The sequence below is a fragment of the Somniosus microcephalus genome, chromosome 11 (genome assembly GCF_052327205.1).
Source record: "Somniosus microcephalus isolate GS21.2 chromosome 11, FLI_Smic_1.0, whole genome shotgun sequence".
In the NCBI taxonomy this organism is placed as follows: Eukaryota; Metazoa; Chordata; class Chondrichthyes; order Squaliformes; family Somniosidae; genus Somniosus; species Somniosus microcephalus.
In genome coordinates this window covers 145,505,232-145,521,785 of record NC_140997.1, presented here as the reverse complement: position 1 = coordinate 145,521,785, position 16,554 = coordinate 145,505,232, and the positions used below count along the sequence as shown (strand labels likewise).

General features: G+C 47.0%; 1 protein-coding gene across 1 annotated transcript in view; it reads left to right on the top strand.

Moving 5' to 3' along the window:
- The window catches only part of rad18 (RAD18 E3 ubiquitin protein ligase), a 358,590-nt gene that overhangs the window by 160,810 nt on the left and 181,226 nt on the right, over window positions 1-16,554 (top strand). The window lies entirely within an intron of this gene.

The window sequence follows — 16,554 nt, the reverse complement described above, 5'->3', positions numbered from 1 at the left end:
GGCTGACAAGTAGCAGGTAATATTTGTGCCATGTAAGTGCCAGATACTGGCCATTTTGAATATGGAAGTCAAACCATCTTCCCCTGTCAATCACTGGCACCACAATCACCAAGCCCTCCACCATCAGCAGCTTGGGGAGGGGGGGGGTGTCATCATTGACCATAAACTTAGCTGGACCAGTCATAGCAACACCGTGGCTACAAGAGCACGACACAGGCAGGGTACTCTGTGATGAGTGATTCACATTGTAGCCCCTTAAAGTTTCTCCATCTACAAGGCTCAAGTCAGGAGTGCGATGGAGCACTCATCACTCGCCTGGATGGGTGCAGCTGCAACAGCACTCAAGAATCTTGGCACCATCCAAGACAGGGGAGTATGTTTGATTGGAATCCCTGCCATTGAACTCAATATCCACTTCCTCCATCATCAGTGCACTGACACTGCAGTTTGTATGATCTACAGGATGCAGTGCAGCGATTTTCAAAGGTTGCTTCAACAGCACGTCTCTTCCCTGCAACCTCAACCACCATGGCAAGAATAGCACTGTTGTAGGAACACCATAATTTCCAAGCTACCCATCAAGTCACTTTTTTAAAATTCATTCCTGGGATGTGGGCCTCGCTGGCAAGGCCAGCATTTATTGCCCATCCCTAATTGTCCTTGAGAAGGTGGTGGTGAGCCACTTTCTTGAACCGCTAGTCCGTGTGGTGAAGGTGCTCCCATAGTGCTGTTCGGGAGGGAGTTCCAGGATTTTGACCTAGCGACGATGAAGGAACGGCGATATACTTCCAAGTCATGATGGTGTGACTTGGAGGGGAACTTGGAGGTGATGGTGTTCTCATGCACCTGCTGCCCTTATCCTTCTAGATGGTAGAAGCCGTGGGTTTGGGAGGTGCTGTCGAAGAAGCCTTGGCGAGTTGCTGCAGTGCATCTAGTAGATGGTACACACTGCAGCCATGGTACGCCGGTGGTGGAGGGAGTGAATGTTTAAGGTGGTGGATGGGGTGCCAGTCAAGCGGGCTGCTTTGTCCTGGATGGTGTCGAGCTTCCTGAGCGTTGTTGGAGCTGCACTCACCCAGGCAAGTGGAGAGTATTCCATCACACCCCTAACCTGTGCCTTGTAGATGGTGGAAAGACTTTGGGGGAGTCACGAGGTGAGACGCGTGCCACAGAATACCCAGCTTCTGACCACCTCTCGTAGCCACAGTATTTATGTGGCTGGTGACCCCCAGGATGTTGATGGTGGGGGATTCGGTGATGGTAACGCCGCTGAATGTCAAGGGGCGGTGGTTAAATGTTCTCTTGGAGATAGTCATTGCCTGGCACTTGTGTGACGTGAATATTACTTGCCACTTATCAGCCCAAGCTTGAATGTCATCCAGGTCTTGCTGCATGTGGGCATAGACTGCTTCATTGTCTGAGCAGTTGTGAATGGAACTGAATACTGTGCAATCATCAGCGAACATCCCCACTTCTGACCTTATGATGGAGGGAAGGTCATTGATGAAGCAACTGAAGATGGTTGGGCCAAGGGCACTGCCTGAGGAACTCCTGCAGCAATGTCCTGGGGCTGACATGATTGGCTCCAACAACCATAACCACCTTCCTTTGTGCTAGGTATGACTCCAACCAGTGGAGAGTTTTTTTCCCCTGATTCCCATTGACTTCAATTTTACTAGGGCTCCTCGATGCCACACACAGTCAAATGCTGCCTTGATGTCAAGGGCAGTCACTCTCACCTCACCTCTGGAATTAAGCTCTTTTGGCCATGTTTTGATCAAGGCTGTAATGAGGTCAGGAGCCGAGTGGTCCTGGCAGAACTCAAACTGAGCATCGGTGAGCAGGCTATTCGTGAGTAAGTGCTGCTTGATAGCACTGTTGATGACACCTTTCATCACTTTGCTGATGATTGAGATTAGACTGATTGGGTGTTAATTGGCCAAATTGGATTTGTCCTGCTTTTTGTGGACAGGACATACCTGGGCAGTTTTCCACATTGTCGGGTAGATGCCAGTGTTGTAGCTGTACTGGAACAGCTTGGCTAGAGGCATGGCTGGTTCTGGAGCACAAGTCTTCAGCATGAAAGCCAGGATATTGTCGGGGCCCGTAGCCTTTGCTGTATCTAGTGCGCTCAGCCGTTTCTTGATATCGCGTGAAGTGAATCGAACTGGCATAAGACTGGCTTCTGTGATGGTGGGGACCTGAGGAGGAGGCTGAGATGGATCATCCACTTGGCACTTCTGGCTGAAGATGGTTGCAAACGCTTCAGCCTTGTCTTTTGCACTCACGCGCTGGGCTCTGCCATCATTGAGGATGGGGATATTCATGGAGCCACCTCCTCCCATCAGTTGGTTAATGGTCCACCACCATTCAAGACTGGATGTGGCAAGGCTGCAGAGCTTGGATCTGATGCGTTGATTGTGGGAGCGCTAGCTCTGTCTATAGCATGCTGCTTCCGTTGATTAGCATACATGTAATCTTGTGTTGCAGCTTCCGCAGGTTGGCACCTCATTTTTAGGTACGCCTGGTACTGCTCCTGGCATGCTCTTCTACACTCATTGAACCAGGGTTGGTCGCCTGGCTTGATGGTAATGGTAGAGTGAGGGATATGTTGGGCTGTGAGGTTACAGATTGTGGTGGAATACAATTCTGCTGCTGCTGATGGCCCACAGCGCCTCATGGATGCCCAATTTTGAGCGGATAGATCTGTTCTGAATCTGTCCTATTTTGCACAGTGGTAGTGCCATGCAACATGATGGAGGGTGTCCTCAGTGTGAAGACAGGACTTCATCTCCACAAGGACTCTGCGGTGGTCACTGCTACCAATACTTCGGCATACATCGCATTCCTTAGTCAATGCTGGGTCAATATCCTGAAATCCCCTAGTTAACACCAGTGTGGGAGCACGATCAGCTCAAGGACTGCAGCAGTTCAAGGAGTAAACCACCCCCCTTTTCAGGGCAAAATGGATGGGCAATAAATGAGGTCTGCCAGCGTTGCCCACATCCCAAGAACAAATATCTAAAAAAAAAAAGTCTGTCCACCTCCTTATGACTGAATGCTGTGTCTCTCTTGCTTTGACTTTCTTGCCCCACTTTGATTCTGGGTGTGCAATAATGTCTGTCTGTCATTATTCCTGCCATTCTGTACCTTCGACTCTCTCTTCTTGATGCTTTACAACATAGCGCTCTTCCTCCGCTAAAATGGGAACAGTGTATAATACAAATGCAGATAAGTGGAGTGGGTACCAAGAGGTGGGATGCAGATTTGCATGTCCCTTGCCTGACACCAAGCTACCAGTCTTCGCTTCGCCTATGTGGGAAAGCAGAGATCCACTGCTTCTTGTGGGAGATGAGGAAAGTCACAGGGGCGGGGGGGGGGGTGCCTGTCTGGGGTCTCCATGCGGCTCTCCTATCACCCAGTTTCAGAACACTGGTTGGCAGAAACATTGAAGCAAGTCTGCTCTCTTGGCCGTAGATTGTGGCAGGAGACCATTGGAAAATATTTTTTTAAATCCCAATATATGAAGCTGCAAACCAACCCACCTGTGGAAAAATTAGACTACAGAAAGTAAATCAATGTAGATTGTGGTGACTCCTGGTTTTTTCCTTGTAAATGTAAAATCCCATGCAATATAAACCCGCTACCTTGAAGTCGGAAGGATACAGCAAGTCACTTATGGTGTTGCTGATGTAATTCACGCGTGCTAATGCTAGTCAATGGTTTATTTTCTGTAATTCACTGTCGGGCATCTTCTGTGTAATGAAATCAATCTGTTGGCGTACATTTTATTCATTAAATTAACTTGCCGTTTCTTGGATTCCCTGTTGAGGAATTAGTCTGACCTGTATTGATAATTGTCCTACTAGATTTGTTAAATCTCAGTATGTTTTACTACTGAACAGTCATATAATGTATTGCAGCTTTGAGTATAATGAATTGTATGAGAATGACCATTCTTATCTGACACCTTGATGTTTTTTAACCTTAAACTGTTAAGTTGTTAGCTGTGGCTCAATAGTAGCACTCCCTCCTATGAGTCAGAAGGATGTGGGTTCAAGTTCCACTCCAGAGACTTGAGCACATAATATAGGCTGACATTCCAGTGCAGTACTGAGTGTCAGAGGCGTGCCGCCTTGCGGATCAGACGTTAAACCAAGGTCCTGTATGCCCTCTCAGGTGGACGTAAAATATCACGTGCCACTATTTTGAAGAAAGCAGTGAAGTCCTCCCTGGCCAACATTAATCTCTCAACCAACAACATATAAACAGATTATCTGGTCATCATCACATTGTTGTTTGTGGGAGCTTGCTGTGTGCAAATTGTCTGCCGCGTTTCCTACATTACAACAGTGACCACACTTCAAAAGCACTTAATTGGTTGGAGAGCGCTTTGGGACGCCTGAGGTCATGAAAGGCACTATATAAATGCAAGTCTTTCTTCTTTGTCGATATATTTTTCTGTGTTTTACAGAGAGTCTGATCCGACCCTTGCCCTGCACCCAAAAGCTATACTTTTCAGTGGAAGCCTCTGGCACTGGTCAGGAGCAAGGACTTCACTTCCGTACCTTTTTTAAAGTTTCATTTTGTATGGTAGACCCAGAGTGACTTAATCCAAGCAAGTGGAGAACTGAAACTGGTTGCTTCCCCCACAATCAAAGGATGGGGGCTGAATTGGCCTTTGCCTTGCCCACAGATCTTGCCATGATGGGTAACAGAATGGTATTTAATGGTTTATTGTGTTTATTAGTCCGTTCTAACTCACTGTTTTAACTAATGGCCCAGAAATTCGGGTCGGAGGCTTCCCGCGGGTGTAAGCCCCTGACCTGCACTTACCTAGTGTGCCGGCCGTTGAGCTGTGGGCTCCCATAGAATTCCGATCCTGGGCCTGCTCCAGCTGCCGGCACGCAGTGCTTGCATATCCCAGGGGCGCAGTTAGTTCGATGCGTCCCCTGGGATCACGTGGGCCATGGGGAGCCAATCGGAACAGGGAATGCTCCATTCATAAGTTTGACAGGAAGAGCTGTCAAAACTTATAAATACTACGGGCCCCCAAAACAGCACTAAATCTTCAAATACATTTTTAAAAAACATCACTTTTTTTTAAATAAACTATAAATTACATGAAATAACTATTTTAAACAATTTAAATTTTTGAAAAAAGTAATTTTATTTTCTAACGGGGCTAAAAATAAACTTACCTTGCTTTAAAGCATTTAAAACTAATAAACCTGTGGAAAAAATGTTTTAATTTTAATTAATTCACCACTTACCTTGTAAAAAGCAGGCCTTACGCCTGCTTTTTAAATGTGCAAATTCTGGAGACTTACCCTCCCGGGAAAACCTGTATAAAAAAAATAAAAAAACACGCAAGTTCGATGCGCACATGCAGCCTTTCCCGCGCACGCGTACGACCTCTTAACCCCTGCTTTCAGGGGAACAGAAGTGCCGGTTTCCCGCGCATGCGCAGTGCATGCAGGAAACCGGCACTTCCATTGGGCCTACGGGTGAGTACCCTGTGCGTACTCACCCGTGGAGAGCCGAATTTCTGGGCCAATGTATTTTTCTAAGTCACCGAAATGCAACATTGCTGGGTAGAATTCTCAGCAGTGACGACAATACACACAGAGAACAGAAGTAGATTAAAGTTCAGCTGCTGTAGCATTTAGAGCTGAATTAAACTGATATCTCTGTGGGAAGCAGAGCTGCAGTCAGTCAGTGTCAAAGTATAAGGTCAAAATTCTAGCTTTCTAAAAAAAAAGTAAATAACCTCAAACCATTCAATTATTCCACAAAGAGAAAAAGTTTGAATCAAATTAACCTCCCTATCCTGTCTGGGATTGCGGCTGCACATGGATTGCTCGCCAGGTCAGGCGTCAAGTCCTATTCCAGGGACATAATTTAGGCTGACACTTCAGTGCAGTACTGAGGGAGTGCTGCACTGTCGGAGATGCCATCTTTCAGATGAGATGCTAAATTGAATCCCTGTCTTCCCTCTCAAGTGGAAGTAAAAGATCCCATGGTACTATTTGAAGAAAAGCAGGAGAGTTCTCCCATAGCCCTGGCCAACATTTATCCCTCAACCCAACACCTACACTTCAAAAGCACTTCATTGGCTGTGAAACACTTTGGGATGTTGTCAAAATCTAAAATATAAATGCAAGTTCTTTCTTTTTTTTCTTAGCTCAGATACAGAGGTACCTCTATACCCAAGGGGTATCACATGTTTATTTGGCAAGAGTTCATTGTAGTTAGGCTCCCATTTCATTGCTAGACAAAATGGACACGCAACATCATTAGCAATCATACAGATCTTCCCTCCATTCCCCCGATGGCTTGAAAATCAAATGATCTCCTACTAAAACTGAAAAGTACTTCGTTCCTATGTAGCCTGAGACAGCAGTTAGAGCAGGGAAATCGGTTGTAGAATCTTGGAAGTGGCAGCATGCATTCACAAAGGGTTTGTTTTATGCCTTCATGCATGTGCCCTGCCACAGTTTTAAGGTACAATCCATTTCAAATCAGGCAAGTGCATTAACCCGCTCTTACCTAGTTTAGTTCATGTTTGCGTCTGACACCTGTACAGTTCTCGGCTGGAGAGGTTGAGTGGCAAAACAGGAACATAAAATCTTGTCATTAAAAAGGTACTTGTGTTGTTGAGTACCAGTTCTAACTTTCTACGGCAAGTTTAATTGGCAATTAATGTGCAAATGCAGCAATTTCTTCAAACTCGGGGAGGTTGAGGGGAGATGCCGTTTTCGCGTGATTAACAGCGGAACCAGAACTTCAATCCTGAATGAGTGCTGTTTTGCCACTCGGATTTCAGTAAAGTGTAATTGGTGTGTGAAATTTGCATACTGCATTTACTTGAACTGTGGGGAACACCCTGCAGTACAATTACAGATTCTGTCCGAATTTGGGTCATGTACAGAGAGAACATTTTGAGCTGTATAACACATGGATAAAGTGTTGATGATTGCCGTTGTCAGTGGAGATGGTAGAGATGGATGCAATTGACGGGAATGAAGAAGAGTTTCATACTAAAGTACACCAGATTAAGCATGGTGGGCCAGAATTTGCAGCCAAAGGCGAGTTTAATGCACATGCCGTTATTAATCTGTAAATGGTCCAGCAATTTATGGCTAGGAAAAGATACCCCGTGAATTATGAATTGGCACAGATGCTGGACAATTTGTCCACTTCGCCGCTAGCCTCACGAAAACGGCAGCTCTCCATAACCTCCTCGTGAGTTTCAAGAAATTGCTGCATTTGCGCATTAATTGCCAATTAAACCCGCTGCAGAAAGGTAGGGCTGATACCTAGGTACTTTATTAACGCTGAGATTTATGTTCCTGCAATGCCACTCAACCTCTCTGGCCGAGAAAGGGAACAATTGAAACTGGAGTCTCATTCCTGCAGGTAGTAAATTATTGTTGGAGATTTAAAAAAAAAAATTATTTGTTGCTTTTCCTTTCTGTCTCTTTTTTTCTCTCTTAATCCAATCTTTCTCTCCCTCTCTTTATTTCCCTTTCTGTACCTGATTTGACTCTTAATTCATCCCATTTCGCTCTCCGTCGTTCCTGTGTCTTTCTGGATCCTTAAATCCTTAAGGAGATGCACTGTTGGTCCCATTGTTTACCAAGGTCCCAGATGCCCTGTTGATCTTGCACTTCCAGCAACTTAAAGGGCAAAAACGCTTTGAGCTGCAGGATGAGGGAAAAAGTCTAACTAGTGGGGCACGCCACGAGTTGCCCTGCTCCAGCAAATGCTGGGCCAATATTTTTCTATATATTGAAGTAAAGAACATTTAATAAAAGTGGACAATTAAACTGAGCTTTTGAGCCTGTGGTTTTTCATTTGAAATAAAAACTGAGAAGTGGAACAGCCTATTGATTGTCAAATTAAAAATTGACCAGGCAGATTACAGCATTGTACGGAGAGTAGGTTGTATGTTCTTTGATGTGCCGAAAAGTGTCCATTTTGAGGCACCTGCAGTCTGAAGATCTGAGTAAAAAGACTCCCTGCAATTTGGTTTCAATCTAATTTTTTTAAGCTAGTGATTTGTTTTGGGGAAAATGATCAGGATTTTTGAAGCAGTCCAGTGAGACTCCTATATCTGGACCACATTTTCTCTCCGGTGCCTGTCCACTTCTGCAATTTCATACAGTTTAATCACATTTTCCTGCTGTTTGTAAAAGCTTCCTTTTGTGCATACTGCTTCTAAGTAAGGCATGTAGAAATGATTGATAACCTTCCTATCACTAGCATCAGGAAACATATTTCCTTAAGTTAAAACTCCTCCAATGGAGGGATTGGGGAGCAATGTAGACTAACCGCGATGTGTGACTAGGAGCTACAACACGTCATGGCTGTCCTGTTGTGTTACAGTGCACTTTTAATGCACTTCAGTTGTCATAAGTGGTCATCAATGCAGAAACTCTGCAGCTGTAACTCCTGTACAAAGTATCCTGCGTCAGCCCGGAGGGGTCAGGCTGAGCCACCTACGCACTCACCTCACTTTAAGGCAAGAATGCACATAATTGTAAGCCATCTCTTCTTGCAAAATATAGAGTCGTTTTTGACTATGGTAGTTGAATAAAGACAATATAATAGAGCCTTTTATTGTGAATAAGTCTACCCGTTTATAAGGAAGAATATAATTTTGAAACATTACAATATACGGTCTACTTCTGCGAATTCAAAATCGCTTAATTTGAATTACTAGATAATTCTAATTTTTTTAGCTCAAAAAAGTGACTTAATTAAGAGTAGACTATTTTAAATATTTGTTTTGTAGATATGGGATGGTGTTGCATTTATGGGTCTTGTTAAAAACCTTAATCTACATTATTTTGGCCCTCCTATTTCAAATCACTCTTACAGGTGAGCCTCAACCCACAAACCTATGAGTGTGCCTGTCCTTGCCTGGAAATCTAAGTAACGTTTTGGCCACATGCCCAGGAAACATTTGATAATTGCTGTTAGCTACAGGACTATCTGAAGATTTGTCTTCAGTCTTCGAAAGCAGACAAAACGTCACAACCTACCTTGTTTAAAATAAAAGATATATGCCAATTTATTATCAACAACGAACAAGCCTACCCATTCCAGCACAGGGATCGATCCCTGCACCTAGTTTGTGCCAGCAGACCTGCTAAACCAATTCAAAAAGTTGCTTTCAAACGCTGTAGAGGAGATTGCTAAAACAGAATTGTAAATATATGTCAATAGAAGACAGAAGTCCTCTATTGACATATATTTACAATTCTGTTTTAGCAATCTCCTCTGTTTCCTGATTGGCTAAGAGTCAGGAAGTGAAAGGAGCACCGCCCCACGTGATCCCAGATTCGCACAACAGTGCGCCCCTGGGATCTGTGGGCCACGACCATGTGCACAACTCTGCAGCGTTTGAAAGCAACTTTTTGAAGGAGGGTTCACACGAGGTAAGTGCAGATTTTGTTCTGATGTCGGCAGCATACTCCTGAGTTACGGCGCTGACTGCGAATTCAGGGCCCTTAAATCTGTGTCCTCTGGTTACCGACCCTCCTGCCAGTGGAAATAGTTTCTCTGGCTGGAGATGCAGGACATTTTGAAGAGTAGCTGCAGATGCATTACTAGCCTAAATATAAACAAAACAGGAAAGGAGAGTTTAGGAAAGAGTAAAGTACGGGAGGACATTGATGGCCAGGGAATAAATAGAGTAATAGAACAGGAGAGTAAAAAGATAGTTAAAAATAAAGTGAAAGGAACTGCTATTAAAAATGAGTTAAACTGTCTGTACAGCAATGCACACAGTATCCGTAATAGGGAAGCTGGAGGCAATCATGCGTTGCGAGGAACCAGACATAGTAGGGATTACTGAGACATGACTACAGAAAAATTAGGACTGGGAACTAAACATTGCAGGGTATAACATATTTAGTAAAGATAGAGAAGGAAAAAGGGAAGGTGGAGTAGCTATACTTATTAGGGATAACATAATGGCAGTAGAAAAAAGTGACGCAGCTATCAGCAAGACAGAAACAGAATCCATGCGGATAGAGATAATAAAAGACAATAAAAGATCAATCACGCTAATAGGGGTAGTCTACAGACCACCTAATAGTGGAAGGGAGGTGGAGGAAGAAATATGCAAACAAATTAGGAAAATGAGTAATAAAACATAGAATAATAATCATGGGGGATTTCAACTACCCCGATATTAATTGGACAGAAGAGGTAGGTAAAGGGGATAAGGGAATAGAGTTCCTACAATGTGTACAGGACTCCTTTCTAACCCAATATGTAAAAAGCCCAACAAGGGAGGATTCGCTATTGGATCTAGTAATGGGGAATGAACCAGAGCAGATAAGAGAAGTAAAAGTAGGGGAACAGCTAGGCAATAGTGACCATAATATAATACGCTTTTAAGATAATAAATGAGAAGGATGCAAGTATGACGAAGACCAGGGTAATAGATTGGAGAAAAGCTGGTTTTGAGGGGCTGAGAATAGAACTTGGGAAAATAAAATGGACATCAATATTGGCAAACAATGACGTAGAACAGCAATGGGAAACATTTAAAACGGTGTTCAACAGAGTCCAGGAAAAATATATTCTGCTAAAAAAAAACAAATAAGCACTAATGGGACACCATGGATGAATAAAGCCATAAGGGAACAATTGAGGGTAAGGAAAGAGGCGTACATTAAGTACATGGACAGCAGGGGAGAGCATGATAAGGGAGAATACAAAGAGATTAGGAGAGAAGTCAAAAAACAATTAGGAAGGCAAAGAGGAACTATGAAATTAAATTATTAAGGAACATAAAACAAAGTCGTAAAATATTTTATAGGCACATAAATAAAAAAAAGGAAGGTCAGGATGGGAATAGGGCCACTAAGGGATGGACAGGATAATACCATAGGCAACGATAGAGAGATGGCAGAAATATTAAATAATTACATTGCTTCAGTATTTACCAGGGAGATAGAACAAGTGGACATGACATTGGATCATGAGATTAGTAATGAAATAAATGCATTTAAAATAAAAAGAGTGGCTATATTAAATAAACTAATCAAACTCAAAGAGGAAAAAAATCCTGGTCCGGACGGATTACATCAGTGCATTGTAAAAGAATCTAGGGAAGAGATAGCAGAGGCATTACTACACGTATTTAATCATTCGTTAAAAAATATATAGTGCCAGAGGACTGGTGGATAGCTAATGTAATACCTATATTTAAAAAGGGAGATAGAACATGTCCAGGGAACTATAGACCGGTCAGCTTAACATCGTGGTAGGAAAAATAATGGAATCCCTACCAAAGGAGAAAATAGAAGAACATCTGGAAGCAAAAATATAATAATGAATAGTCAGCATGGATTTCAAAAGGGAAAGTTTTGCTTGACCAACCTCATTGAATTTTTTGAAGAGGTAACAGAGAGCGTAGACAAGGGTAATGCAGTAGATGTAATTTATCTAGATTTTCAAAAGGCCTTCGATAGGTTACCACATATTAGACTAATGAATAAGGTCAGAGAATGTGGAGTCAGGGGACAAGTAGCAGATTGGATAGCTAGCTAGTTTCAAGACAGAAAGCAGAGAGTAGGGGTAAAGGGTAGCTATTCACAGTGGCAGAAGGTGGGTAGTGGTGTTCCACAAGGATCAGTGCTGGGACCACCGTTGTTCACAATTTACATTAACGATTTAGACTTTGGAATCAAAAACACAATTTCTAAATTTGTGGATGACACCAAATTGGGGGGGGGGGTGGAATAGTCAATACTGAGGAGGACTGTAACAAATTACAGGAGGACATTAATAAACTTTCAGAATGGGCATATAATTGGCAAATGAATTTCAACACAGATAAAGGTGAGGTATTACATTTTGGTAGGAAGAATAGGGATGTCACATATTACTTGGAGGGTGAGAGTCTAGGGCCTAGAAATTCAGTATAGCCACTTTTGGGGCGGTAAAGTCGGGCGGGCGCTAAAGTTAGCGCCCGCCGGAAAGTGGAGGCCACTTCGCCGATATTCAGTAGCTTTGGCCAAGGAGTTTGGGCGAGCGCTGAAACTGGCGTTGCACCCCTATCTTTAGGCGCTAAGCCGGCGGTGCAGAGTGATAACGCCGAGGCCGGGCGCAGCGCAGGTGCGGTCATGTTTTGATTGACAGCAGACACCCTGACGCCGGCCAGCTCTTAAAGGGGGAAGGGTCGACTTGGTCTGCTGCAACGCCCTGGATACTGCAGCCCTCCAGCTAGGCCTGAACACTGCTGCTGGACCCAAATAGCGCCTGAAGCCATGCAGAAGGCCCGTGAACGAGCGCAGCGCTTCTCAGAGCATGCTTTGAGGGTGCTGCTTAGGGGTTTGGAGAAGAAAAGAGATATCTTGTGCCCGGACAGTGGCAAGAAGGCTCCCAAGAGGCTGTACAGGAGAGCCTGGAGGGAAATCGCCCAGAGGGTCACAGCCAACAGCGATGTCCCCAGGACTGGTGACCAATGCCGCAAGAAGTTCAACGACCTCACTCGGTTGGTCAGGGTGAGTACCCTTTCCAGTGTCCTCCTCATCCTTGCATGTGCACCTCACATTATGGGCAAAGGGACCTCAAAGGCCTAATGGCCAGCCCTCCTCCAGCAGCTATGGCACTGGCATGATCATCAGCAGCACTTTCTGCACTTGACACACTGGCCAAGCTATTCGACCATGGGAGGCAGTGCACACAACAACAGGGCACCACACTGTACTTAGAGGCCGTCCTTTCTCTTGCAGGCCAAGCTGGCGCAGAATCTGAAGAGCCGGACTGTCACCGGGGGAGGCCGTGTCCAGTTCCAGGAGCTCAGTGACCTGGAGGAGCGCATGGCTCGACTCATGCGTGCCCGGGTGATTGGCCCCGTTGCTACTGGAGATGCCGACCCTGTGCTGGGCCCCAATGGTAAGGACATGACCGTTTGGACCTCTCTCGTTCCCCTTGCGCTTCAGATCTACATCCTTTGCCACTGTCCCACCAATGCGCATAATGCCACCACTCATGCCTCCCTCGCTGACGCCCTGTCCTCACTCTAAAGCTACTCTTGCGCCTTCCTGCTTTCAGCTGGTGAGGAGGAGGTCCCTGAAGCCGCGAGTGTCAGTCCCTCGGAAGAGGAGGACGACGAGGACCAAGAGGAAGGCGGCACATCGGGGGAACCCTCATCCGCGCCAGGGGATGGCAATGGAGGGGACACGTCTTGCCTGGAGGAGAGCCAGGGGGAAGTGTTGCAGGGGGGTGTAGCTCCTGTGCCCAGTGGCGTCCAGCCACGCGGGAAGGGTCGGCCAGCTCGGCGGCCTTCTCCCCAGAGGGAGAGTCCGGCCTCCAGTCCGGAGACGGTCCTCGCCCAGGAGGTGCGCCTCCTTGATCAAATGTCCGCGGATTCGGAGCGGCGCCACACCGAGTTCATGGGGTTGTGGGACAGTTGCCTCAGGCCATTGAGTCCCTGGCTCATAGTGTGGCCGATTTCGGGGACTCACAGGCCAGGGGTGTCGAACAACTCGCGGCAGCACAGGACGCGAGTCGAGAGTTCATGAGTGGTGCCGTGCAGACACTGGCTGGTCTGATGCGGGCACAGACCAGGGCAGTACGGGCACTCACTTCTGCCACACTCGCTGTGTCACGGATGCTTCGCCAGGGCACCCGCCGCGCTGCTGCAGCACAGCGGTCTGGCCTTCACCAGATTGCTGCGCTTGCTGCAGTGCCAGCCCGGCCGAGTGCCAGTGTCTCTGGCGACCAGTGAGCGCCTGGCATCAGCCAGCTTGCCCCCATTGCTGCAGCCGCCACTGCCACTCCCCCAGCAAATCTACGACGAGCTGCTGGAGAGACTGATGCTGGCCAGCCACAGCTGCAGCAGTCAGCAGCCGGCCCCTCCAGGGCCGGACCTCGTCTAGGCCGACCCCCAAGGGCATCTTCCGTCACGCATTGTGCCCCTCAGGAGCCTTCCCCCAGCCTTGCAACACACACAGGGCCCAGGTTGAGGCGGAGCAGCAGGTCGGGCAGGGGCCGGAGAAGCCTGCACAAGGACTCGCCCTCTCGGCACACCAAGTAGAGTGTGTTGCCAGATGTTTTTTTATATGGGGGTGTTTGTGTTCTGTATGGGGGGGGCTTATTTTGGTAAGGCCGAAGATGAAGGCAAATGTTTTTTTAGATGGGGGTGTTTGTGTTCTGTATGGGGGGGTTTGTCTTGGTAAGGCCGAGGATGAAGGCCAATTGGATGGACAAGTTTTGTTATTCCTCCGCAGGTTGTGGGAGTGAGATATGTTTTTGACTGTTTTTTGGGGGTCTTGTCTGTTTTTGTGTTTCATGTGGGAAGGGCCCTGAGTTTGTTAAATAAAGCTTTTTATTTATTCAGCTTGTCCATGTGTCATGTTTCAAGTGGTTGTTGCGTTAACCGGCTGAGGGCTTGCGGAGCGGCTGCATTCAGGTGCGTTCATTGCCACAAGCCATTCCCTGAGAGGGGGCCTAGAAGTGTCGTTCAATAAGCCGCCGGCGGACGGCCCTTGGACCTTGTGGCTCCCTCCTGGGCTGGTAATCCTCCTCCTCCTCCTCCTCATGGTCCTCCTGCTCGTCCTCCTGAGGTGGTGGTCCAACGTGAGGTGGCAGTGCCTGAGTCCTGCGGATAGCCAGGTTGTGCAGCATGCAGCAAACAACGACGAACTGGGAGACTCTATCCGGCGAATACTGTAGAGATCCGCCGGAACGATCCAGGCAGCGGAACCGTTGCTTGAGGACGCCAATTGTTTGCTCTATGATGTTCCTTGTGGCTTGATGGCTTTCGTTGTATGCCTCCTCAGCAGGGGTCCTGGGCGCGCGGAGCGGGGTCATGAGCCATGTACACAAAGGGTAGCCCTTGTCCCCGATAAGCCATCCCCTTGGGGGAGGCTGTGCCTGGAACATGTCAGCCACAGTAGTCTGGCGCAGGATAAATGCATCGTGGCTGCTTCCTGGAAAGCGGGCATTGACAGCTAGGATGCGCTGCCTGTGGTCACACACCAGCTGTACATTGAGGGAATGGTAGCCCTTCTGGTTGCGGTAATCCTCGGCATTGTCGATAGGTGCCCGCATAGCCACATGCGTGCAGTCAATGGCGCCCTGCACCATGGGGAAGTCGGCGATCCTGGCAAATCTGACTGCACGCTGCTCCTGCCTCTCTAGGGTCATGGGGAAGGAGATGAATTGGTGTCTCCTTGCGAAAAAGGCATCGGTGACCTGCCGGATGCAGCGATGCATGGCGAACTGGGAGATGTTTGCTATGTCCCCAGCAGCGGCTTGGAAGGAGCCGCTTGCATAAAAGTTCAGAGCCACCGTGACCTTCACTTCCACCGACAGAGACGTCCTGCACATCAGCTGTGGACGCAGATCTCTGTGAAGCAGCTGGCAGATCTCTGCAACCACCTCCCTTCTGAAGCGCAGCCTCTTAACACAATGCGCGGCAGTCATGGTGAGATAGGACACCTGCTGCCGGTATTCCCTGAGTGGGTAAGGCCTACGTTGCCGACGCCTGAAGGCCCCTCTGCGTCTAGGCATGGCTGCCCCTCTCACACAGCGTCTGCGAGCCCTTCGCACATAATGCTGGAACTGAGGGTTGGAACCCCATGCAGCCCCCATAATATACTTGCAAACAGTGAAATCACAATGAGTCAAATTGCCAAGCTCTGGCCAGAAGCCAAAAATACCTCTCCTATGTTGTCCCAAATCAGTAAGGTCTGTTCCTTGGTCTCTGTCCAGAAATCCAAAGCACTAAAGTCATTGCAGCAAAATGGCTGGCCTTTATAGTCCAGTCTGAGTGCCCTTTAATTAGCGCTCCACGAGGCCCGCAGGGCCTCTGCTGTGTTCCACTTCACAGTTCTTAACAGCGCCACGCCCGCATTGGGCGGGCGCCACTGAAGTTCCGGTTTGGGGCGCACAAACAGCGTTGCACGACGAAATGACGTCATAAGCTGCGCGCGCAGCTGAGCGGGCGCAAACACTTTGCGCCGGCGCTAAATGTCAACTGAATTTGGGCGTAGGCGCAGATCGGCCTGCGCCCGGGCGCTAAGTGTCTAGCGCTCGAAATCTACTCCTCTTATGGCGCTAACGGCTGGCGAACGCAACTGAATTTCTAGGCCTAGGTGTGGTAGAGGAGCAAAGGGATCCCGGAGTATAAATACACAAATCGTTAAAAGTAGCGACACAAGGCCATAAAAAAAGCAAACCAGGCACTAGGGTTTATTTCTAGAGGGATAGAATTGAAAAGTAGTGAAGTTATGCTAAACTTATATCGAACCTTGGTTAGGCCATGCTTGGAGTACTGCGTACAATTCTGGTCGCCATATTATAGAAAGGATATAGAGGCACTGGAAAGGGTGCAGAGATGATTTACAAGGATAATACCAGAAATGCGAGGGTATACATATCAGGAAAGGAGGAACAGGCTGGGTCTCTTTTCTCTTGAAAAAAGAAGGCTGAGGGGTGACCTAATAGAGGTCTTGCAAATTATGAAAGGTTTTGATAGAGTAGATACAGAGAGAGTGTTTTGGAGGCTGTGATACTCCGCCTTCT